Raw genomic sequence first — 24,426 nt, 5'->3', positions numbered from 1 at the left:
CTAGTCGGGAGTGGTGCTGACTGAAAACAGATGATTTGGAGCGATTCGCGCGCCATCTGTTGGTCATTCTAAGGACTTATTGAACTACCCTCGTATTTATTAATAATGATGTTATTAGCTGCATGCGACAACTACAAAACTACTTATGTGGTAAAAGTAATTAACCGGTTTTGTTCATTGACGACACTGAAAAAACTTAAACTTGAGAAGTGCCGAAATATCGCATATATCAGAGGCATCGGATTAAGTGACATGTAGCAAGGGACATTCTCACATAGCACACTTCGCGAAAATACAAGGTCTATCCAAGGTTTAGATCTATGCGGCAAGTTGCATTTGACAATGTCTCATTTTACGGAAAGTCATTTTTACAAATCTTACATTGGTAGCAACTCATGTAGCCTCATCTCATTCGTGAGAAATATTATATCTACTTTAAGGCAAATGTGAGTCGCCGCAATGTGAGTTGAAGCATTAAAACAAAAAATTTTTAACTAGTATGTGTGAATTTTATTGATAATTGTTATAAAAAAGTTCGATTCACAAATACCGTATATTATAGGAGTCTTATTTGCAAGGAATATTTTTGCATTGATATTACTTACTTTTATCGAAAAAGTAATTTTTGATCATAAAAATGTGTCTCCTGATATTATTTTTCTAATTTAAGAAATAAAATTTGTGAAAAATTCTCGGTACTAACATTTGAGGTCAACAAAAAAGAATTTTATCTTTCAATTGTCCTTAATTTATGTTGACTGTTCAATTTATAAGATTTTTTTAAATTTTATGCATATCGCCTCCAAATTTCTTTGGATCTACACAAAAATGGGCTTAAAAAATTATATTGCTATTATATTATAACATTAGATAAATACAGTTAACATCTAAATTTTCTTTTCGCAATTAACTATAGGGTACACGTGAATAATTACTTTTTAATTATCGCCCACGAAAGTCTGTTTCTGGATAATTATATGTTTACACAAATTGGTTAGACGAATTTTTTGACCGACTTTCAACTTTTCAGTTTGGGTGAGACAGTAATCAATTAAATTTAACAGGAATATTTTTTGAACAATTTAGAGTTAATAATAATATTATCTTAAAATAATATATGGTGACGAAACAGATAAGATTTTAATCCATTGTAAAATTAACGTCTGATAATGTATTAATTACATAAATGAAGACAAAGGTCCACAACTACTTCCAGACTAAAAAATATATATTTTTCTTCCTCTTTGCAATTGCTAGTCAAACATTGAAAAAAATATGAGGTTTCGGAATCAAAGCGTACCCCCTCTTCACACTAAAAATATAAATTAAATAATTCTAAGAAACTTAAAGATAAATACATAATGTTATAATATTAGTAGATCACGGAAATTACATTACGAAGATTTCAGTGTATTGTGAATTAACATTAAAGGTTTCCCATCATTAGAGATCTATGTATGCTTATTGATTTTCATCATCTTGAGATTTATAAAAAGTTGAAAACAAAATTTATTAAAACAAATATGACTTAAAATCTGTAAAAAATGTAGAAACTGTAATTTCGAGACAATGTAAAATTTGTAGGTTAACAGTTCTTAAAAGTTAAAGTTGACATATACTTAATATAAATTAACTGAGAGAAAAGATAGATAAATACTAGAATATGGAACAATAAATCCATTTTTAAAGTTAAAAAAAAATGTATTTAAATATTAATGAGTAAAATTCTTATTATGAAGCTGGAAATCCATTCCTGAGGTTCCAGCTCCATTTTGGATTACAAGAGCACTGATCAATTCTCTAATGAGGATGTCATCATAGCTCAGATGGTATAGTGTTTGTTCTATGTTCCAACACCTTGGCAGCCACGCTGGCGCGGCGGGTTCGATTCCCAAAAGCAGGAAGCAAGGCTAAACGTGCTTTTAGAAAGCTTCGCTTCTATCAGTTGGTATACTACCTCACAGATACCCCCACATTTTAAAATTAACCCTACAGTACAGTCGCTAATGACCCTGGTAGTCGATGCGACTATAAACATTTTGCTAATAAAAAAAGCTCTAATGGATGGTGTATAATGTCGGAGGAGCAGTAGCGTACATAGAATTTCCAGATGATATTAAGTTCGTAGTTTTACAACCATTTTTTAATTAGAAAAAAATTTAACAAAATTGAATGAATTATTACATACAATTTTATTCAAGATGAAGTTAAGGTTGATTTTGCTATATAATATAAACACATTTAAATAACAGATTAATAATTATGAACATTTATAGGTTGTTTTTAGAATAATTTTAATTAGATACTATTAAATTTAAGTGAAACAACAGCCAAAGTATACTTTCAAATATCAATTTAAGGTTTAAAAAAAATTTATAACAAATTTGTCATAACCTTTTTCCGTAGAAAAGTTAATTTTAACAATTATCATGTAAATAGTTAGATAAATCAACAATCGAAGAATTTAAGACGAAATTGTTTAATCATTTTAGACATAAATTTAAAATAAATTTAATGTAAAAAATCTAAAACCAACATTTATGATTCATTAAAAGAATTTAAATCAGAAATTAAATTAATGGCTTTCTCACCTTCTTTTTTAATAAAAACCATCTCAACGAATTCACGTCTAAAATAATTTTTTTTTGGTATGAGATCTCAACATTATCCCATTTTATTGCATTAGAGTCACTCGAGTATTTTTGTGCTAAATTTTGCCTGATAGTTCTGTGGTATTTTTCGTCTAGTCTTATATTGTTTTTATGTTCCTAAACTCTAATTCTGAGAGGACGACTAGTCTCGCCGATATAAGGCATACCACAAGAACAATTGATTGTTTAGATTACATTACATTGGTCTAACAGTTCTAGTTTATCGTTGCCTCATTTAAGATATTTATTAAACTTATGATCTGCTCTAAAGATGGTATTAATGTTATAACTTGTAAGAAATCTGTTAATATTATTGAAAAGTGTTTCTAAAAATGGAATGGATATGATTTCTTTTTTGACATTAATCATCTCAAGATTACTTTCGGTTTCATTATGGACCTTGCTTTGGCTTTTTGTTTATATAAAAATAATAAATAAACAATTACGAGAAATTGTTTTTAAAAATCTTTCTTTTTGTGAGTTTATTTTTCTGAAATAAAACAGATATTTTAAATATTTTTCAATTTTGTTATATAAATCATAACATAAATGTGAATTTTTCTTGAAATAGTTACCGAGAACTAAAATGTAAATAACCCATAACCGCGCTGTGCGAAATAAGAGAGTTTTTTATGTTAACATTTTTAGGAAGTCATTTTGGCAACCATTAGAAACTTTTTAAATCAAAACTTATTCTGATGAATTCAATCCTATTAATTTTTTTATGATTTCAAAAATGCTTAAGGGGTAGAGAGCTTTCCCCATTTTTTGTTGTTGTTAAATATTCATATTTTTAACTTAAAAATTTGACTGCTTTTGTGAAAAATTGTTTTTCAATAAAAATGTATTCTTTTCACTTCTGGTTAAAAGCTGATCTTTTCAGAGTAAAAGTACAACTATTTGATTGAAATTCGTATTTTTTTAAATACTTAAGACATGATACGTGGTAATATATTAAAATTAGAATGGATTATTGTATTTATATTTGTGTTTATAATTAATAATTTCCTACTGTAGGATCATTACCTACTATAGGGTGGTCCCCCTAATATTCCCAGTTGAAAATTAAAATATTTTGTTAGAAATTTATGCATTTTTTTAAAATTCATTTTTTTGTATAAAATTTATTTTTTCGGTTAAACATGCAATTTTTTGTTGAAATTTAATCTATTTAGTAGAGGCTTCAACTAATCTGTTGAAAATTCGTCTTTTTAGGTAAAATTGTATTGTTTTTCATTTCAAATGAAAATATTTTTTTGTTTGAATATCAACTATCATATTTTTTATTGAAAATTTTTATTTATTTCAAGTTTACAATTCAACTCTATGAGAAGTCTAAATACTTTTTAAAAAATTTATTATTTTGGTTGAAGATTCATAATTTTAGGTAATAATTCATCTTTGCCTGTGAGCACGATAATTAAAAAAAATAGTCTATTGGAAGTGCCTTTGGTATACTCTTTTAGTGTCCAAAACTGAAAGTCAAATTCGTTAGGAAGCTATTTTAAATAAAAATTCAAAAAGTTAGAGAAATTTCAACATTTTTGAGATCACTTTTTCAAGATTTTGAAGTCGTATGTACGGCTACTTATTTCAATTAAAAAGAGGATCATTTTATCACACTGACCTTTTAGAGGGCAAAAGAATTATCAAAATTATAGTATTTAAAAAATTTAAAAATAAACGAAAATTTTAAGCTAAACACAGCGCGATATGAAAATAAGCCAAGAGAAGAAAAACTTGGATTTTTGAAAGTTCTACAAGATAATTATAATAACTTTTTAAATTATTCAATAAATAAAAAATTCTAATTTTCATCGCACAAAAATAATGAAAAATCCAAAAATTGCATTTTGCAGTCAAACTATCCAGATGAGATAAAAATTAATCAACAAAACTTATGCAGCCAAAACAGATCTACAAATTTGTTATATAAATCACTTTTTTATAGGACAAGTAATTTTTGTTTTATTCTTCTTCATTTGTTTATACTCTCTCCCTTTTACGATTTTGAGACTATTTACATAACCATTACACGCATTCTCACAAACAAGCCTTATACAATGTTACAAAGATTTTTTGGCTTCTTTTCCTATCCTGTGCAACCAGCTCTCTCTTTCAGCTCTTCTAGCTTCTTCATCTATTCCTCTTTCAAACCATTTTCATTTAGAATCCATTTAATTATCTCTTCTTCACTCTCCCCTCCCCCTACGTCCCTCTTCACCCTCTACACCCTCTCCCATTCTGAATCTCACTACTCTATTCGACTACCCCGTTTGTTTATGAAACACATCATCTTGGTCTTGTTTCCATTCACTCTTAAACCCTTTACTCTCAAATATTCTTCGAACTCTCTCATTAACAGATTGATACCTATAAGTAAATCTTTAACGTTCGAGAAACCAATTTAGGTAGATAAAACAAAACAGCTTAGTTGTCAACAACGCTATCGGACAAGTTTTTATTTGAGTTTCAAAACGTAAAAGAAAACATCCCAACGTTTCGGAAATTCACCATTTCCATTATCAGGGGTAAACCGATAAAATAGGCGGAATTAAGACACAAAATTATTGCCTTATCTTATCGATACATTAAAAAACCTAGCCTTACCTCTGATTCAGATAGAATCATTTCAAAAATATTGCTGAAACAAAAACCTTTCTCAAAGGAAATCAAGACCTTTTTATAACACGTGCGGATAAAGGTAATGTTACCGTCATCCTCAATAAACAAGATTATTATAATAAAATGGAACTAATGTTAAACGATAAATCATCTTACAGGGTAAAAAGATGAGCTGTGACAGGGATATTATTCCTTATTATAGCTAAACATTGAGCTGAAAACGAACGAAGGAATTAAGAAAGATCCCTGGATCAGCGAATATGAATATCCCTGACCATTTTCCATATACCAGGAATATCGTATAGTCAAACTCCCTGATAAGTATAGCTTTAATAGGGATATTAAGAATAGGTATAAGAAGGAATTATCGGAACAGCGCGGGTGCATTGTCGGAGCAGCGACATAAAATGGCGACGATCTAATCGGGAGCAGTGACAGTTCAAATTTACTTTGGACAATTAAACGCTTTTCCCGCTTAAAATATGCGCGCATGTTAATATTAAATAGAGTTTATGATGCGGTAATAATAATTTACAATTATTTCGATTGTAGGCGATGACTATATTGAAATATCAAGAAACGCGATGAAAACAACAAACTTGACCTCCAAATGCATTATACGGATTTCAGGGAAATTCATTTTCGCAATACCAGACGAAAGATTGGCTAGTGTAAGCTAAAATATTTCTATAACAACTGAATTTTTTCTAATCCAAATTACTGATTTACGAGAATAATTTACATAAAGTAACTGAATGTTTAACTCTTCTAATTGAACGTTTTACCTAATCTAAATGGACACCTTCTTTGAGTTTAATATATTCTTGATTCACTCATTCGCCTCAAGATTTTTGTTTCCGTGTATGAAAGAATTCAAGATAACCCTTTAAAAACCATACAAAGAAAAACCTTCGATAAAATTAACAAATGGAGACTAAAAGGTTTTTTTTTAAATCTAACATAAACAGATAAGATCTCATTATAGAACATACAAATTTGGTCAGAATTTATGGTTTACCTAAAATCCATAAAAATGACTTTGCTTTAAGACCTGTTGTTAGTTGCTTTAATTCGTCAAATTATACTATAGCTAAAATATTTAATAATATATTGAACACTGCTCTTCCTAAGCCCAAATCTTTTATAAAAAATATAATTAATACAAAAACTTGAAAAGTCACTACTCCTTCAGGCTACATTATGATGTCTCTTGATGTATCTTCCCTTTTGACTAATGTTTCCGTAGAAATGGTTCTAAATAGTACAGAAGAAGATGGTCTAACATTATAAAAATGACTGCACTACCTCTAGACTTATTTGAAGAAGGAATTACATTTTTAATGAATAACACCTATTTTCAATTGAACAATACTTTTTACACCTTTGGAACTCTTATGGGTTTTCCGATATCTAATAACTTAGCTGACATGATAGTGTAAGATGTAGAATCCGAAATTTTTAACAAATTAGATTTTCAAATTTTTGCTTATTTTAGACATGTAGACGATACATTTTTAATTATTCCTAAAGATAAAATTGAACAGACTATTAAAACCTTTAATTGATTTTACGCAAGATTACAAGTTACACATGAATTAGAAGACAACAATACTATCAACTTTCTCAACATTAGCATTATTAAAAATGAGAATGTTTTTATTTCCACTAATTCTTTTCGCAAATCAACACATTCTGGCCGATTACTTAATTTGTTATCTAAACATCCTCTACAACATAAAATTGCAATAATAAAAAACTTAACCGATTTAGCTATTTTACTTTTTGACAAGAAATTTCATAATGATAATCTAAATACAGTTAAACCTTATCTATTTTTTTCATTATCCACAAAATATTTTCGACAAACAAATAGAAAATAGATTAAAAGAACTTAATAAGATAAATTTAATTAACAATTCCAATAATATTATAAATAAAGAATACGATCCAAAAAGTAACATTACTATTTCATATTATGGTACAATTTCCGATAATATAAAAAGACTTTTGAAAACTGATTAAATCACCACAACTTTTCGTATAAATTCTAAACTGGATATAATGATTAAATTGGGCAAAGACCAATTAGAAACCTTGAATAAAACCGACGTAGTCTACCGTTTTGCTTGTAATTGTGGTAAATTTTATATTGCGGACAAACAAAAAGACCCTTACACATTAGACGAAAAGAGCATCAAGATAGTGTTAAATTAAATTATGAAAACATCTTAAATGATCATTTACATAACAATATCAATGATAATATTTCTCACTTTTTTCTTCGGAAAAACCTAAAAATTAAAATTGGTTAATTCGTAAATAGAATTTATCTTGCTTGTTCCTACATTCTTAATACTTCCATCCCTCTATTTATATTCTTTTATAATTGGCGCCTTTTCTTCCGATCTATGGTATTATGGATCAGTTTCCTTCTTGACAGTCACTTTTGGAGTCATCCTTATGGGGGCAGGATGCTTTTCCATCCTGCTCTCATAACAAAATATTAACAGTTATTTTTAACTTTTTAACACAATTTACTTCTTTTGCAACTAGTCTCAGTTACATTTTACATCAAATGAACAATGTTACTACAAAATAATCACGGATGAACTCTAAGATGGTAAATAAAAATGCTTTTCAATCTAACCTTAGCTAACTAAAAATTTATTTTCCTCAATAATTAACAATTTCACTATTTTAACTTTACAGAAGATTAATTTTAATTATGAAATTTCCTGTTCGCATCCAAATTTTAACAATAACTTAATAAATTACAACTATTCTTGACTGACTCCAAAAAAAGTTATGTCTTTACGAAATTAAGACGTGAGTACTTTTTATTGTTTAGTTACTAGAATTATTATACTATTATAACTTTTTTACATATTCGCTATTTACTATTCTAGACTACACCTATTTTATCGGTTCTACCTTGATGATGGAAATGGTGAATTTCCGAAACGTTGGGATGTTTTCTTTTACTTTCTCGAAACTCAAATAAAAACTTGTCCGATAGCATTGTTAACAACTAAGTTGTTTTGTTTCATCTTGCTAATTTCATACCTATTTCATCATCCGCTACTAGAACTACGTGATCTGCATATGCTAGTGAATACAGTTTGCCCGTTCGCAATGTTGTCCCTCCTTTCCCTTTCCTCTCCAACTTCTCCTCTAAATCTGTCAGAAGATTACTAAATAGAAGTGGGCTCAACGGACACATTTTCCTGAGCCCCCTTCCTGTCAAAAATTTCTCACCTTTCTTATCTTCTATCTTCACCCTTATCTGAGTATCCACAAATAATTCTTGTATCCTCTCTATTGAACCTTTGTCTACTCCTCTCTCTTTTTTGGCTGCCTATGATACGCGCCTTTCAATTGAGTCCAATGCTGCCTTAAAATCAACAAACAATGCAACTAGCTTTCCTTTCTTCCGCCCTAGGTTCCTATTTGACTAGATAGTTGAGCACATAGACGTTATCTGTGGCTCCCATCTCTTTTCTGAAACCCGTTTGGTTGTGTGATATACTTCCCTTTTTCTTCCGCATGTCTTTCCCATCTCCTTCTAAGCACTTCCGCATAAATTCTATATCTTACTGACATGGGTGTGATACTCTATATGCCTCCACCATTTTACCTTCTCCTTTATTTATCAACGGTACTAACAACCCTATCTTCCACTGCTCCAGCCACCCTTCTCTCATCCATACCTTGTTGCAAATCCTCCACATCTCTTCCCTCACCCCTGATCCTCCATATTACAGTGCTTCATTCTTCAAGCCATCTTCCCCTGTTGCTTTGTTTCCTTTCAACCTTGCAATCGCCTCATTTACCTTCCCCTGTCCTTGACAGTTAAAGGTCTACTGTTCACTGAGAATTCGGCTTCAGCAAATAATGTTTGAAGAACTTCCTCCTTCGGTGCTCGCTCCTTCAACGTAACCTGTAATGCTCTTTTCACGGAACCCACGAGCCGTTCCCAGCTTCCGCCCATGTGCGGACTTCCTGGTGGGATGAAGTGACATTCTATTCCATTGGTGGCAGTTTGTCGCAATATCTCGTCCTGGTCGAACTCCTCTAGCGCTCTTCTCAGTACTATATTTGCACCAACGAAGTTGGTGCCGTTGTCTGAAAAGAGTCTAGTCGGTTTTTCTCGACGAAAGATCATACGTCTCAGGGCCATGAGCATGGAGTCCGTTGCAAGCTTCAGGTGTATACCTCGTACATTTAGGCAGGTAAATAATACACCGTACCTTTTCTCGTGCCTTCTTCCTATCGTCACCTGGGATGGGCCAAAGCAGTCCACCCCTCTATTGATAAAGGGTTCGATGAAAGAATCAGTTCTCATGTCGGGTAATAGAGCCATTTCCGGTTGTATAGGCTTTGCCTTCCGTTGTCTGCAGGTCAGGCAATTGTACCCCTGGGCTCTTACTGCGCTTCGGATCTTCATGATCCAGTACTTGGAACGAAGATCATTTATCACTCGTTCTCGCCCAATGTGTCCTGATTTCTCGTGGTAGAATGCGACCAGGAGCTAGACAATTGGTTTTCCGCCATTTAGAATGACAGGCTTCCGCATGGATTAACTGTACGCGTTGTTTCTTATCCTGTCCTTGTGCTAGTTTCAGCACTTCCTTTTCACCTTTTTCAATTTCTTGTGCTGTCAGCTCCCTGCCTCCTATGCCTTCTTTGCCACGATACTTCTGTATGAAGCGAAAAACTGTCGCCATCGTGCAGATCAGTCTGGGCCATGAGGTGAATCTGGAAAAATTTATAAGAGGTAGTTGCTGTTCGTCAAGAAAAAGTACAAACTCTCGTTTGAGTTCCCTCTCTGCTTCATTCGAAACTTCTGATTTCGAAGTCTCTTGCGGCCACTCTTTTTCTTTTTTAAATAAAAATTCCGGACCCGTGCACCATCGACAGGAAGAATCTATTTCAATGTGTTCCGTATCCCGAATCGCATCATCGACTACGTTAACCTTTGTCAGTACCCACCTCCACTCATTTACCGAAGTCAAGTCTAGCACCTCAGCTAGCCGATGTGCTACGAATGGCTGATACTTAATTGCATCCGATCGAATCCAGTTTAGGACTGTTGTCGAGTCGGTCCAAAAGATTCTTTTTAGTATCTTCAGAATGTGCTGTGTTATAATTGTTTCAGCTAGTCTACTACCCATCACTGCTGCCTGAAGTTCTAATCACGGAACAGTGAGCGGTTTCAGCGGCGCAACTCTGCTCTTCGACATTACTAGAGTCGTACGTGAGCCTGCTTCTCCCTCCAGTCGGAAATATCCGACTGCTGAAAATGCCTGTGTGCTCGCGTCGCAGAAAATGTGAAGATCAACTTCACGTAACTCACCGATTCCCATGGCATAGCAGCGTGGAATTCTAAGTTTGGTCGGTTTTGCGAAGGTGTTCAAGCAATGTTGTCCATTTCAGCCTCAAATCTTCCGGAAGTAAGGTATCCCAGTGGAGTCCGGTTCGCCAGATGTCTTGCATGAGGATTTTTCCTCGAATAGTTATGACTGATAAGAGTCCCAGTGGGTCAAACACAGACATAATTATTTTTAGGACTTCTCGTTTTGTCGGTCTCTTTTCTCCGCTCATTAAACGACTGTCTATTCGCGGAAAGTTGACGGTAAAACTAAAAATATCTTTTTCCGGTGACCATGTGACCATCCTGAGACTTTCTCTGAATTCGATATCCAGTTCCAGATCTCGAATCCTCCTTTATTGTGAATGTGCGCTACCTGTTGCGTTTTCGATACAGCTTCTTCGACGGTGTCTGTACGATTTTTTATCTCCTGCGCAACGTATGGTGATGAAACTGCCCCGAATATCATCACTTCCATCTGCAGTGTTATCAGTTCTCCCGTCTGATTGTTCCGACCTAAAAATCGTTGACTCCCGCGATCCTCTTCTCGAATCCGTACCTGATGAAACATCTATTTTAAATCCCCGCATATCGCTACGGGTCGTTCGCGAAATGTAGAGAGAATTCCGGTCAGTGAATTATAAAGATCGGGTCCCTTTAAAAGCCTGTCATTAAGACGCACTCCTTCTCCTCTTCTACAATCAGTATTCGCGCATACCCCTTTGTGCAATATTCGTCGATTTTTTATCGTAATGGGCCTTGAAAACGGGATCTTTAGCGATTTTCTTCTCCAGCGTACGAAACCGTTGCTCAGCCATCTTCCTACTGTCTGGTAGCACGTCGTTGTCACTCTTCCAGAGCAGTCCTGTCTCCCAGTGGTCACCCTGTCGACGAGTAGTTCGGTTCAGAATCTCTTCTGCTCGTTGATCCTCCTTGGAACGCAGAGCCTTGACTCGGATATCAACACTAAAGCTCTCTACGTTCAAAAATTTTGGATGTGAAGAAGTTGCTAATTTTGTTCGCTCAGCTGTGACCATCGCTTCCCGCGATTCCTCTTGCTTTGCAGATGCCGCTATCCACGATCGCACCTTCGATTTCGCCGACTGCTCGCTGGCACGTGACAGGTTGTCGTGATCTTCCTTTTTGTCATCTTCATCGGAGCTTGCATCTTCTAGGCTGCTTTCTTCCTCAAGATCAATCAGCTGTTGCTTGCTTCGTAGCTGGATTATTTTCTTTTTTCGGTCAAGCTGTTTGAGAGCCTCTGCTTCCTTGAGTTTCAAAATATCCTCAGCTTGACGGACTTCTATCTCTATGCGCCTTCTCTCCCGTGCGCTGGCACTCGACCGCTTGGATTTTGTACTTCCCGCTTTTGAGGGGTGGGGCGAAGGAGGATGTGAATTGAAGTTAGCTGCAGTCTTGGGCTCTAGGGTAGCTTTCTTGGGCTTGGGCGCATTCGGCGCCTTTCGCTCGCCGTCGGATTTTTTCGTGGTTTTCTTCTCTCCAGCCACGAAGCACTCAGGCTGGCTCCTTGCCCTGTCGCTTCTTCGGACCTCCCTCTGTACATTTTCTGGGGTAAGGGTGGTATTAAATTCAGCATCTTCCTCTTCCACTGGGACCTCTCTCTCGGATTCTGGGTTGACATCGCCATTTGTACTATCCATTTTAAATTCTTTATCGGCGACCTTTTGAGCGTCACTTTTCTCACCCATGATTTTGTGTCTTTTGACGATCAATTTGGGTTTTCTCACAACATTTATCACTGTCTATGTCAGCCACTGGTTTTTGTTGTCACTAGTTCAAGTCACTTTTCACTCACAGTTTTGATTTCACTCTTTCAAATCACAATAAATTCAATTGAGAGCCACCGTAGGATCCACTACGATAAGGATCCGGCTCTCGAAGGACCAATGTCATTTCAGGATCACAAGTTAATTTACAATCGCGTAAAAAAATAAGGAGAAATCTAGTGGAAATGAGATTCGGGATAAATGAATGTTTGTAACACACGGAATTAACAAAAAACAGGGTTTATTAAATAAAATCGAAAAACTTGTTATTGCACAATTAAAAAAATAATAAAGTTGAAAACAAAACAGGAAATTGATTTAAATATACGGAAAAGTCAAAAGGTGATAATATTCGCACAATTCAAAAAGGACGCTCTGCCGATTTTCAAAGTAATTGACGTGGGCTGTCGATGCTCTTGTCAATCACGAACTGACTCTTAGGACGCTACCCTATAATTGCCCTGGTTACAAATTGCGTTCACGACATTTAACTTTACACTTTCTATTGCTCCCTTCATTCACCCTTGCACATTTTCCCCAGGAATTTTCACTAATTCTTTAAAATAATAAACTGTTATACTCATCGCCTTATTAATAATTGATTTAATGATTATTAATTAATCATGATTCTTTGGAATTTATTCGTATGCTTCGTGAAAATTTTTCATTGTAAAATGTCATACTGTGCGGCATGAATCTAAAGATTAACGATTTTTAAATAAAAAAAGTAAAATATACAAAATTTAACACCCTACAGTCACCTTTTAGTGATTTAAACTGACTTTAAGAATTTTTTATATTTTCTGTTTACAAAGAGTCAAATTATCTTATGTAACTCTAATATAATCTTTCGAATCTATATCTTATTTGCATTACTTTTTTCCTCATCAGGAAAGTTTTAAACAGTTAATAAAATGTACACATATGGGGATATTAAGTATGCTATTTTGCCAATAACAGTCAGCAATTGGATAATCGGCATTAGTGTTATCGAGTTTCCTTTTTGGATATCACAGAACAATGTTCAGTGCGATATATTCAATATTTTGTTTCAGTACTTCCTCAATATCGATGTTTATATACGAACAATTTTATGAGAACCTATTTAGTGGAATTATTAATTCCAACCACAATATAATTCTAAACATATTCGCTTACCGAAATACTCTATTCACCTTGATCACAATTATCATATAAAAGATTTACAGAGAAGTAAGCTTATAAGTCTTTCTTTGTAAATGATCTACAAATATTAAATATAAAGGTATCTTCATTTTCAGAAACTAAAAATATCGATGGAAGAAATCAACAGTGTGGATGATAAACTGAGAAAACTTGGGACATCGGAAGACTATGATAAATTCTTTAAAAGATTTTTTTTACTGTCACAATTCTAAAAACAATTCTAGTCTCTTTTAAGGCACTTCTGCTTCTTCTTCTTGGTCTATCGACGGTATTCAATTTCGAAACGCTAGTTTTGGGATCGATAGCATTTTACTTTATATTAGGTCTTCCATTAGTAATTGAATTCATATTCTTAAGCATAATAAGTAAAGGTTCTGTCTTTAAAAATAAGAAGGACTACATATAAGCTATTGTGTAATCCAGAAATGTATTTTATTTATTATTTCGTAACTGTTTAAAAGGAAAACTTAATCGACTGAATATTTTTCTACGCGAATTTCCAAGATACGCTTCGCATTCGCTATAATACGCAAAGTTGTTCTAGTACAAAATTAGCCCGATGAAACCTGCCATCTTAAAACTGGGGAAGAAACAGAAGATGATCAAAGACTTGTTCAGACTGTAGAGTAAAATTCAGAGAAAAATTAGTCCATATTAAACCAGGAAATTATTAATAAAATATTCAAATTGCCATTATATTATTTTTATACAGACAGGTGCGCAACTAAACTCAAAAAGAGTCGCTATGGACCTTAACAATATTTTCAGTTTCGAAATTCTAATTTCACTGATAATATCCTTTGTTCTACTGACTCTTGATTCCTATGATTTGTTCTGCATAACATTTTTCCCAATGTCAGCTTTTCAATTAAGATTTACAGCCTTAAGACCCGTCTTCTGCACTTGTGCCATAAAAATTGTCACAATCAATCATGTATGCCATGTTGCGGCTGAAGAGGTAGGTACGTTCACGGTATACGGGCGTGATTCAAAAAGGGTTTCCTTTTCTAAAAAGTTTCAAATTGCCTTTTTAGTGTAAAAATGCCCCTGATTTCCGATAAAATAAAAAAATCCGTATTTGGTAGTACCTTGAGCTATTAGAAAAAGTTATTTTGGTACATTAAGTATTACCATTAAATTCTTTTACCTTTGCGCATGCGTATAATTGCTTCTTTTTAGTAAAGTCGTGTCTGTAGCCTTTTTTGTGAAAAATGTTTATTTTACAAAAATGAACGTTTCTGATGAATTCTGATGAATGCTCATGTTTATTATAATGCCGAAGTGTCCAAGTGAAAGGATGCTATATCGGCAGACACAAATAGAAGAGTTCCCTACCTGAGAGAGCGCTGGTGTTCCCAGTGCTATTTATCATATGGGATTTCCAATTTTTCATACTGCGCTACCTAAAATGGCAACTTGTTAATTGGACACGTGGATATAGGAAAACTGTCGCTAATTTTAAATACAATTCTTTAAGTTTTTATGACCGGTAAAATACTATGCAAACTAAACGAACCAACAAAAAATGCAGAATTAGGTTCGGAGGTATTCTTTTCATATTAGCTGTGAAATGCTCATTTCAAGGAATACTTCAATTAAGTGAAACTTTATCACTTTATAAATTGAAGAATTCTTAGTGCAATTGAAAAAGAATCCTTTAGTATTTACGGCTCAATGATTCTTCAAATTAAAACACAGTTTCGTTCAAGGAAATAAAAGGAAATAAAATATTAAATAAGGACCCAATTTTTCAAAAGAATATTTCAAATTAAATTACATTCAGTTATAAATACAAATCAATAAAAATTTAACATTTTTTATTGTTTGCTTATTTATTATAACAGAAGATGCGACTTCTAACTCACTTAACTTTTTCTCAATTTAATTTCTTGAATTTTATTAGCCTATTTCTCCGTACTATAAAAAAAACTTTCTCGGTACTTCATGTTAGAATGTTCAATTATTTAAACAGTATATAAGCATAACATATATTACATATTGTAACCAGCGGGTTATAGCATAAAGCCTCTGCTTAAGCAACCCCATATACAGCGTTGAAGGAACAATCAAAACGTTGCATCATAGCAGGGCAACGTCAGAGCGCAGACGCGCAGCCTCTCACTAAAAAACACTAGTGGAGCAGCGAGGCCCTGGGATGGAGGTTGGCTCATAAATAGAGCGGTTCGACTCAGAATCGGAAATTGAGGGATTGCGTAGGATACGCAACGGTTCTTCTCTTGAAGACTGGCTATCCTCGAGAAAAAACTTTGAGATCTCTGGAGCTCTTAGGTTTAAAATCCTAAGTGCACAAGATTTCTCTAAAAAGAAAAGTCCCAAGGGCGATCTTTTCTCAAGTTTGCTGTTGACTTATTCTACCAAACCTGACTGAGGAAGTTAGCTTTAAAAATTAAAATCTGTTTTCGAACCACTCAGCCGCTTATTGGCAGATATGAGTATACCTCTCCGGCCATGGTTAAGAAAGAGGCGAAACTTCGAAAGCAAACTTGAGAATATTTTCTGACAATAAGGATGGTAAAATCCTGGTAATAAAGACTTACTTTAAGTAGAGAGTTTCTCTCAGATAAAATGGATAGATCCAGATTCTTACGCTTGTGTTTTATTTTCCTGAGTCCTCGTCATCCTGTCCCTTGCAACGCAGGTAGGCGAGAATCTGCAGAGAAGCGTGCTAGCGATTGTATAAAGTATTACTCTCTTGAGGCGTCGGCGTAACCCTCTGCGAAGGTCACTATCGTTTGACACCTTTCCAAGGTATAGGCAAATTGCCTAAGTTATTTCAAAAACAATACATGATTTGAGTACGCTGTTCTCTGCGAGAGACTTCTGAAAAGGGTCAGTGAACCTTAAAGCCGACAGCGTACATTAAAACTGAAAGGTTAAAATATCCTCATAGTAGGAAAATCAAATTTCTTCTTTCGAAATATTATTTGAATTTTTTAGGTATATTTTAGATTGAATTTTTATATGCCAAAATAATTTGAAGAGAGACAAAAATATACGATATTAAATAAGAGCGTTTATATACTTCGAATTCGTAAGCGAAAAGCTTAAATAAGATCTTAGAATCTCAGCGAAATAAAGTTCCATTTAAAGGATAATTTTTATGTGTGCGAAAATTAATTATTAAGAATAGCTAAGGGCTTAGAAAATAATGTATTTTGAGGTTCAGTTAGAGTTTTGAATAAATAATTTATAAGCGAAAAAATATCTCATTCTTCCTTCGTAAGAAGAACCCAGTTTATTAATAATATAATCAGAGTAAAATATTAGTTACTCAGTTAACAGTGACCTAAAAACCGCTAGTTACAACATATATTGTCTTTTCTTGTCTTTGCAGGCCTAGGGTCCCTGTGATTTAGGATGTTTGGGCCCATAAATCCCTCGATGAGGCTTGGCAATGGCTCGTTCTTGGGTAATAGACTTTAATTTCATTGCAGCCTTATTCTCTATCCTTGGTTTTTGCAATTCATCGGAAACAGTAGAAATTTCTCCGATGTCGACGTTTCATATGCAGATTGCGTTAAGACTTAATTCGTTCACGATATCCGCCTCGGCTGTAGAACAGGCAGCTTATTGTACGAGAAGAAATATGGGAGCTTCTTTTTTCTTGACTTCTTCCTCTCTCAGGCTTGTACCGCTGTCTCTCTTTTTCCGAACTGACCTCAGTGGATCTACTTCACTCACGTGCATATTAGGAGCTCGACGAGTTCTTCTTCGCCCTTTTTCTACTTTGTCAGTTTCGGATTTAATCACCAAGATCTCATTCATCTCTTTAGCAAGATCTTCTTCTATCTCGTTGTACTTCGTATAACAAGATATTCGTATAGTAACAGAAATTTTGCCATCGCGCCAGTAGCTGAGTTTAAAACATTGCAAGCTTTCACTAATATTTCAGCCCCTATCTCATAAGTCACGCCTTTCATGTCTTTCTTTAAGCATGCTAATTTTCTCTTCCTCTTTTTTTGAATCGTATCTTTCATCATGATCAGTTGGGCTTCTCGGTCGACAGGTGCGTGGTCCGGGGACAGTGGTAGTACGTCCAGTCATCATCTCTTCGGTTTACGCCCCCAGAGGGCCTCGTATGGGGTCACGTCCGTGGTGTCGTGTTGCGCTTCACTTAGTATCGCCTCCATATTTTCGAGTAGAGCAAACCAGATGTTATGTTTGTCGGGTGCTAGGAGCGCCCGGAAAAGTCTTGCCAATTCTCGGTTGACCCTTCCACCATATTTGCCTGGCAGTGTCTAATAGATGCTAGAACCATAAGTATACCCCTTTGTTCCAGCGCCTGCCTCCATTTGTTACTGGTGAATTTTGTCCCTCACTCAGACAGAACCTTGTGTGGTTTGCCGACATTCGTCACAAAATCGTCCAGTCATTGTATGGCCGCCTGACTTGTAGCCTTTTTCACCGGATAGAGTTTCGTGTAGTTTGAAAAAGTGTCAATCATAACGAGTAGTTGTTCATATTCGTGTTTACTTTTAGTGAGAGGTCCAAAAAAATCCATCGAAATCAGTTCTAATGGGAATTGTGATGAATCATGTTCGAGTAATGCTTGTGACGCTTGTATCAAAGCTTTATTTCTCTGTCAAGAATCACAAGCGCTTATAGTGTTTTTCGTGAATTTTACCAGTCGAGGGCTATAAAAAGATTCTTTTACCAGTTCGTATGTTTTCTCTGTGCCTGGGTGTCCAGAGGCTATGTGACATTCTTTTAGCACCGCTTTTGCTGCTTCTACAGGTATATAAATACGATATTCTCGTCCTTTACAGTGGTATAATGTGTTGTTTATTGATTTATACCTCTCATTTTTCTAGTTTTTATTGACATTTTGTTTAATTTTTGAGATTTTCTTGTCTTCATCCTGTTGTTGGGGTATTGTTCTGATTTTCTCAGTGATTTTCGGTGTCCATTCGTAGCTTAAGGCATTTATTACTATTCTTGTTTCGCCCCGGGTCTTCTGATAACTCTCCGCATCATGTAATCGGCTTAATACGTCCGCCATCACATTGTTTTACCTCGCAGGTGTTCAATTGTTATCTAGTAATCTTGGATGGCCAAGATCTATCGAGTGAGGCATGCATTTACAAATTTGCATGACTTTAGGAAAGTGAGAACTAACTGTTCCATTCAATTGATTATTTTTGCTCCATGTAAATAAGTAAGAAATTTTCGTAGACCCCATACAATAACAAGGAGCTCTTTCTCAGTCGTAAAATAGACTGCGTCTAACGCATAGTTACTTGCGTCAGTTTTCAGATAAAATTCTTTTCTCGGATCTGGAAAGTAGAGCATTATATCAGTGCCAAATAATTCTTTAACTTTGTTGAAGCTTGCTTGCTCTTCTTGTGGCTATTTCCATGTGGTTCCTTTCTTAATTAATTTTAATAGTAGTACAACTTTTTCAGCGTGTTTATCACTGAACTTTGTGTAGAAATTAATTAATCCTGAAAATCCACGTAATAGCTTAATGTTTTTCGGTGCTGGAAAGTTATGAATGCAATTTATTTAATCGGGATCAGGTTTTATTCCCTCCGTCGTTAATATAAATCTTGGAAATTTCGTCTCTTTCTGAAAAAGTGTGATTTTTCTAGATTTTTAGAGTTAAATTGCATTCGGTCAATTTTCCAAGAATTTCGTCCAGATGTTTTAAATTCTGTTGATGGTTCTCAGATGTAATTGAGGTGCCATCGACGCAACGGATTATGTGTTCCCCCATGCCTACAAAGGTGTGATCAAATCCACGTACGAGAGCTGCAGTGCTCGTTTTAAGGCCGAAAGGTTAAGGCAACCTTAAAATTCGTAGCTGCGTCCACGATGTTGAAACGCTGTGTACTGTCGTGAGTCCTCATGAAGTGGCACTTGCCAGAAGCTACTAGTTATGTCCAGATTCGACATAATGTTCATGCCCATGCATTTTTGAAATAGAACTTCAGCCGGTTCTGGGCATTCCCAATCTTCAATAAGAATCTCATTCAATTTCCTAGCATCTAAACATAATCGCATACTGCTGTCCTTTTTTATGACAGACACTATAGCATTTATGTATGGACTGTTTGAGCGTTTTATTATTCCTAAGTCCATCATTCGTTGTATTTTATCATCCATTTTTTCCAGATAGGCCATAGTAATGAAGTAGCTTCTGTCCGCGAACGGTTGCCTCTCTAGCACTTTCAACTCGTATTTATAGTGAATTAATAAGCCGGGCTCTTTACGAAATACTTTTCGATGTTTCCAGAGTATTTGTCCCAATTAATTTCTTTCATCGTCTTTTAAATCTGGGTTGTCATTTATTTTTATTTTTATTCCCTACCATTCTACATGAAAGGGAAGTTTTTCTTTCTTTTCTAGAGATTCAGGATCCTCATGTAAGTTCGAGTTTTGTACTTGAATTATTTCCGTGTTGAACTTGTTGGTATCGATGCCAATTATACACGTTCTTGCTACACCTGCGAGTGGTAAGCCAGGATACCGTGATAATCTCTCTAAATTCGCATTGTAGAATTCTTCCGAGATACACGATATTTCTGCACCTGTGTCAATTAATGCATTCGTGACTATTCCAGTAACATTTCGATTGTTTCTTAGCCACCATGCTCTTTTCCTCCTCTAATAGTTCTTCCCGTGTGTTCGTCAACATGTTCATCTGGTATATAATTGTGTTTGCCGCGTGAATGTCCGAAATTTCGTTTATTGACGCTGCCCTGGTCTATTTCCCGTCGTAGGTTAGATCTCTTCCATCACTTCCTCGCCCTCTTGTTCATTGATTGGTTTTATATCAATATTCTGAAATCGGAATTGCGATGAATTTGACGGATGTTGTGGTTGTTGTTGTTGTTGTTGCTGCCTCCACGACTTATTCCACGGTGCATGTGGTCCTCCCGTATTGGCACTGAGGTGCGGCCCTGGCCCTCCAGTAATACGTCATGCGCCGGCCGTATGCGTTTGTGTGTTTGGATGGTCCTGATTGCCGGCATCGCTAGCGATCGTCTTGCCGTAGCCGTTGCCTGCATTCTGCATGCGCCATGTGTTCTGTGAGTAGTTATTGTTAGGAGTTTTGTTTCTCCATTTACGATCTTCCGATTAATTGCTATTGGTACTGTCTATTTTGTCAAACTCTTCTAGTATACTACTAATTGCTCGAAATTGCTAATGCCTCGGCCTACGATGGCATATTTTATTTCGTGTGGGGTCTGTTCGCCCCAATAGCGTTGTTGCAATTTCGCGATATATGACTCCAGGTTTGTGACGTCGTTTTCTATAATAAGCCAATAATCGTTCGGCGCTCCCGATAAGGATTTTTCGATAAGGTACTCCGCATAACGTGAGAGCGGTCATACTACTTCCCAATATTGTCTCAGTTGACGGATGTACTTCATTGGACTTACTTCGCCGTTATATTCAGGAAGTACGTACTTTATATTGGGTTTGGCGATGGTCATAGGTTAATTTGTCCTTCGGTCGAGGTCTTCATAAAAGCGCTCTGCTACCCTTGTATGCGCCGTTTCGAGTCTGTTAATTTATGCTTACATCCGATCCTCTCTTTCCTCGATGCTTTGTGTCACATCAACCGTTGCTTCAATTGATCGGCCGATGCTATTTTCAAGCGCGTTTATTCTATTTTATAACGCTTGATTCCGTCGATTACATGTTATCTTCGGTCGTCCTCCAGGTTTCTTCTTGTTCCCTGTTCTAATTCCTTCAATTTTGTGTTTATTGCTGCCCAGAGTTGTTGAGATCCATTCTCCACGTTATTTCCACGTTTTTGTGACTGTGTATTTCCTACGAAATTCAAAATCTGGGGTCTCATTTCTGAGAATTATTCTTCGCTTCCACGTTCTTAATGCTGTGTATCGTCCAAAGAATGCAAATCGCGATTCACTTTGGAATATCACCTTTTTGATTACCTTCGTTGTTAATCGAATCATCTTCACGTAAAAATAGTTTAATATCAGTCGCTACCGTAATCTGATCACCGCACACATATACTACGTTATACTGTTCATAAAAAATTGTCATTGATTCAATGATACTTAATTTTCTTTACATATTCACTTTTTAATGTTTGTTTTTATTCGAATTTGTTTTGGGCATTCATTCAGCCATTTGTCTAATTCCCCCATGACTTTCGGAACATTCTTTTGGCTAGACGGAGGAGGAAGATAAATTTTCTGTACTTTACCTTTAAAGAAATCTTCGATGATTTTATTTTTGTACATAGTGGACGAAACCTTATTCTTCTTTATACTCTCGTGCCCCACGCGTTGGTGGGCCAATTGTAACTAGCGGTTTTCAGGCCATTGTTAACTGAGTAACTAATATTTCACTCTGATTATATTATCAATAAACTAGGTTCTTTTTACGGAGGAAGATTAAGATTTCTTTTCGCTCATAAATTGTTTATTCAAAACTCTAACTAAACCTCAAAATACATTATTTTCTAAGCCCTGAGCTATTCTTAATAATTTAATTTCACACGCATGAAAATTGCCCTTCAAATGGAATTTTATTTCGCTATGATTCTAAGATCTTATTTAAGCTTTTCGCTTTCGAATTCGAAGTATATAAACGCTCTTATTTTCTATCTTAGATTTTTGTTGCTCTTCAAATTATTTTCGCATATGAAAATTCAATCTAAAATAAACCTAGAAAATTCAAATAATATTTCGAAAGAAGAAATTCGATTTTCCTACTAAGAGGATATTTTAAACTTTCCGTTTTAATGTACGCTTTCAGTTCACTGCCCCTTTTTAGAAGTCTCTCGCAGAGAACAGTTTACGCAAATCATTTATTGTTTTGAAATAACTTACGCAATATGCGTATGCCTTGAAAAGGTGTCAAACGATAATGACAGTCGCAAAAGTTCACGCCGACGCCTCAAGAGAGTAATACTCTATACAATCGCTAGCACGCTTCGCTGCAGGTGCTCGCCTACCTGCATTGTAAGGGACAGGATGAGGACTCAGGAAAATAAAACAAAAGTGTAAGAATCTGAATCTATCCAGTTTATCTGAGAGAAACTCTCTGCTTAAAATAAGTCTTTATTACCAGGATTTTACAATCCTTCAATTAGACTCGAGAAATTTTTATGTCGACAATATTTTCTAAGTTCAAACAAGAAGGCACGTTTAGCCAAGTCAAAAACAACTTAGAAGAATTTAGACTTTTGCGTCTTTGAAAATAAATACAAAGTGAGAAATAACCTAAAATATAATCGCGTTGATTTCCCGAAAAAAGTTGAAATATTGCCCAGGATAAGTCAACAGTCCACTTGAGAAAAGAATACCCTTGGGACTGGGTACACAAGGTATACTTGCTTCCGCTCCTGGGAACTTTTATTTTTAAAGAAATCTTGTGAACTTAGGATTTTAAACCTAAGAGCTCAAGAGATATCCAAGTTTTTTCTTGAGGATAGCTAGCTGTAACCCGGTGGTTACAATATATATATATATTGTAACCACGCTATGTTCTGTGCGAATCATCCTAAACGATGCCTCTTTCAGGAGGAAGATAAGAGCGCAGACTCCGACGACTACCACTCTTACGATATTACGTAAGTTTGAGAGCGCGTAGGAGTGAGTAAGAATAAAAAGGGACGCACAGTCGAAAAACGGCAGATAGGATCTCACAGCTGAAAAGCTCAGATCGAGGGGTGAAAATTGGAAGGAGGGCTCGAGGATTCATCCTCTTTCTCTCGTATTAAAAAAAAACCCACAGTGGTGATAGTTCAAATCTTCAGTCTAAAAAATACGGTAATTTAACTTTTTCCATAATGAGTTTGTGCCATCTGAAAGTATACGAAGGAGATTCATCTACCCAAATATTTAAATACAGTGACTCTAACTCGACTTTACGGTTTGAGTGATTTGAGAGTGAGATTTATGTTAGCTTCTGAGAGCCTTCCATGGTATTGGACATATTAGATTGATATTTGTCATAGACCTTAAAAATTTAGCACTTGTCAATCATTCTGATTACTTTGATCCAGGTGCTTGAGGGCCTCGTCCTCCAATAAGTTTCTGTTCGAAAATTAATATATGACACCAGGGATTAAAGGAAATCACTCACGACGTAACAGGCCATACTGTATTCGGCATCGGTCAGAACAAACTGGCACAGCCATCTTGCCAAATATTCAAGCCGGCATACTACCAAATAAACTCCAAACAACTATAATGAAGTGGCAACCGGATACTAATATAAGAGGGCAATACCTCACGGCAGTAGTTTCTGGTGGGATGGAGAGAAGTAGGAAAGCTGGAAAGGAGAAAATAGACCTATAGGCCTATCTTTTTCGTTATTTCAGAATTTTCCTTTCTTTGTTAATTTAGACTTAAGCCTATTTTTTTGATAGTGTAACAAGTATGTCATTCAGTCCGAAAGACTCTTAATTTGCGAGAATGCGATCATCCTTAATTTGCATTTAAATGTTCAGTATAATAAATCTAGGTTTACTTCATTTTCTTTAAACACAAGTGTCACAATGTTTTTCCTCACCCCCACTTATCCCTTTACCAAATGAATAGGGACTTGTTATAAGAGATTGCTTAAAAGTAGTGATAAATCTTGAATCCTTCTGCTTAAATTTTGAGTGTCGCTAAGAACGCATCTGGCGCCTGACCTTCCAGCCATTAAGGACGCCAGGATTTGAGCATTATTTCCCCTGTTTGTCCTAACGCTTGGAAATGGTGTTACAATATATATATATATATATATAATTAAAAATTTGTCATAAGGACAACCGCAGGATTTCGCCGGGAGCGGGTGCTAATCTGAAAAATTGCACCCGCTTCCA

The sequence above is a fragment of the Belonocnema kinseyi genome, chromosome 3 (assembly GCF_010883055.1).
Source record: "Belonocnema kinseyi isolate 2016_QV_RU_SX_M_011 chromosome 3, B_treatae_v1, whole genome shotgun sequence".
NCBI lineage: Eukaryota > Metazoa > Arthropoda > Insecta > Hymenoptera > Cynipidae > Belonocnema > Belonocnema kinseyi.
The sequence above is the reverse complement of the archived record's forward strand: the minus strand, read 5'-3'. Positions refer to the sequence as shown.